The sequence below is a fragment of the Hippopotamus amphibius genome, chromosome 2 (genome assembly GCF_030028045.1).
Source record: "Hippopotamus amphibius kiboko isolate mHipAmp2 chromosome 2, mHipAmp2.hap2, whole genome shotgun sequence".
Lineage (NCBI taxonomy): Eukaryota > Metazoa > Chordata > Mammalia > Artiodactyla > Hippopotamidae > Hippopotamus > Hippopotamus amphibius.
The window spans coordinates 66,899,082-66,899,433 of record NC_080187.1 but is presented as its reverse complement, the minus strand read 5'-3'; positions in this window follow the sequence as shown (position 1 = coordinate 66,899,433).

The window sequence follows — 352 nt, the reverse complement described above, 5'->3', positions numbered from 1 at the left end:
TTAACTCTGAGTTTAGTAGCCAGACTGCCTGGGTTTGTATCCCAGCTCTGTCACTCATGGGCTGGAGACCTTGGGCAGATTACCTCACCTCTTGGTCCTCCATTTCATCATCTGTGTTATTCACAGCACCTAATTCATAAGGTCGTTGTGAAGAGTAAACGAGTTACCTCATGTTACACGCATTAGCTGCTATTATTATTACTATTATTTGGCACAAAGCAATGAAGACTTTTTTTTTTAGAAAAAGGAAGAAAATGTTTATTTCTCCCCCATCCACTCAAAATATATCTTGGCCATTTGTGGCAATATTGAGATAGCATTTTGATTAGGCAGCACAAGGCGTTACACAGCA